Raw genomic sequence first — 2500 nt, forward strand, 5'->3', positions numbered from 1 at the left:
TAAGACTTATCACCTGTACACTAAAATGGATCCAGACACATGAAGGAAAAACACAGAGAGTTCTGGGAGACGGATAAAGAATTAGAAGTATAAAATAGATAGTGTGGGGTTTATTTCTTACTCCAACGTACCTTTTGCAACCCAAGTTGCGGCTGCAATTACCCTGTGACTCGGCGGTTCGCTCAACTTCCACGCACCTCCTCCTGGTCAATCCCCTCCACTCAGACAGTGCCCAATTGTATGGGGTCGCTTGTACACATGCCAAACGCAATGGTTTGCGTGGCTGCAGTTTTTCATGCGGAGATGCGAGGGGAGGCCATGATTTTGGCAACTTGCTGGTAACCAGGATGCATGAACAGCGTGCCAGAGGCAGGGTATGTCATGTGTAAAACTGTCTATGCCATCCTTCTTTTCTCCCTCTCATTTCCTCGGCCTGGCGTCCCCTCATTGGCGCAGGGTTTGCGGGGGTGGTGGAGCAGCCCGTGATGGTTGTTGGTGGGGTACCACTTTCGGCGCTGTGGCAGCACCTGATTGGAGCAGCCGTGCTGCAGAGGCGTCCCTCCTGCAAGGAGTGGGGGTGGCAGGGGGGCTTTGTGACTTGCACTCATTTACTTTGTAACTGCATTCGCCTCCCTTGAGATCGCGTTCATGTCTCTGCTAAAGAAAGAGGCATGTGAGTATCTGTGAGTTATAGTATGTTTTTGCAAGATGTAGAGGATAGAGAAAGTAGCGAGGATGAAAGAAACACAACTTAGAACTCACTCACAATGCACATCTATCCACATGCACATGATATAACTTTAATGCTAAACAGAATACTGCGATATAAGTGACTTCAATCCGACGTGTATGAGTCTTTATTCTCCCAGGAGGTGCATGATGTCCTCACCGGACTCACGACGAGAACAATATAATTTGATGTACATACTCTTTACAGAGGACTGGTGCTGCCAAAACCGAAACAGTTTCTTGGCCAAGGTTATACTGAGTTGAGCAGGGGAGAGAAGGGAGGTAGGGGTGGGTGAGGGTGTGGAGTAATTTACTTTTGCCTTGACTTTATTGACTTGAGAAGAGGGGAGAACCTGCATTGATTGACTTGCATTGAATAGTTCATTTCACAAATTAAAAATTGCTTAAAACCAAATGTTATTAATAAATAATTGGATTTCATCATTCGTCAACAAATTCAATTTATTACATAGAAAGTTTTTGGAAGTATTGTTTCATTATAAGGTTGGAAAAGAGTTATTATTCGCCTGAAATAAACTTTATATATACCCCGGGAACATGAGAAAATAGAATTCGACAACATTTTGAACCCTAACTTCGCACTTAGCGACTCACCCACCTCCCTCGCTACTCCCCCTACCCCTACCCTAGCTCTTGTACTCCCCCGGACTCCTCTCCTCCCCCTCCTCACCTCACTACTCCCTTCCTCTCCTCTCTCTCCCCATCCCCACATCACGTCCGACCACATACATTCAAAACGGCATCACAACTAATTCCCAAGAAGGGAACCCTACCCTTGCTCTTCTACTCCCCCTCCCTTTTCTGCTCTACTCCCCCTCCCTTCACTCCTCTACTTCTCCTCCCTCCTCACCCTCTTCTACCCCATTTACCTTCACTCTTCTACTCACCCTTCCTCTTCTCCCTCTCAATATCCCCCCCGGGCCCCTCCTCTCTCTCCCTCTCTCACGACTCCACCTACCCTCGCTCTTCTACTCCCCCTCCCTTTGCTCTTCTACTCCCCATCCCTTCACCCCTCTCCTTCCCCTCCCTCCTCTCCTCAATCTTCTCCCTCTCTGAATACCCCTCCTCACTCTTCTTCCTCTCTCAATACCCCTGCTTTTGCTCTTATGCTCCCCCTAGCTCCTCTCTCTCTATTGCACCTACCCTCGATCTTATACTCCCCCCTGCCTCTGCCTCTCTCACAACTCCACCTACACTCGCTCTGATACTCCCCCCTGCCTCTCCCTCTCTCACTACTCCAACTACCCTCGCTCTTACACTCCACCTACCCTCGCTCTTCTACTCCCCCCTCTCTCTTCTCCCTCTCTTACTGCCCCCCCACCCTCACTCTTCTCCTCCCCTCCCTTCACTGTTCTCCTCCCTCTCCCTTCACTCTCTCCTCCTCCTCCTTCACCCTCTCCTCCCCCTCCCCTCTTCTACCGCCCTCCTTTCGCTCTTTTACCCCCTCCCTTCACTCTTATATCTCCTCCCTTCGCTCTTATACCCCCCTCCCTTCGCTCTCTCACTACTCCGCCGACCCTCACTCTTCAACTCCCCTGCCTCCTCTCACTCTCTCACTACCCCCTAACCTTGCTCTTTTACTTCCCCTGCCTCCTCTCACTCCTCCCCATATCCTCGCTTTTCTATTTCCCTTCCTCCTCTCACTACCCCCCCACCTGCATTCTACTACTCCCCCTTTCTCCTCTCACTACTCCTACCCTCACTTTTCTGCTTCCCCTCCCTCTCTCCTCTCACTCCCTCCCCTATCCTC

General features: G+C 50.2%; 1 protein-coding gene across 2 annotated transcripts in view; it reads right to left on the bottom strand.

Moving 5' to 3' along the window:
• Window positions 1-2500, bottom strand: part of EVX1 (even-skipped homeobox 1) — a 64709-nt gene that overhangs the window by 37051 nt on the left and 25158 nt on the right. For both annotated transcript variants that reach the window (XR_015057082.1, XR_015057081.1), the window contains exon 3: window positions 132-562. The gene's annotated coding sequence lies outside the window, so the exon portion shown is untranslated. The remainder of the gene's footprint in view (window positions 1-131; window positions 563-2500) is intronic.

Source organism: Eptatretus burgeri, chromosome 4 (genome assembly GCF_056783735.1).
Source record: "Eptatretus burgeri isolate ZD-2024b chromosome 4, Ebu_testis_v1, whole genome shotgun sequence".
Classification (NCBI taxonomy): domain Eukaryota; kingdom Metazoa; phylum Chordata; class Myxini; order Myxiniformes; family Myxinidae; genus Eptatretus; species Eptatretus burgeri.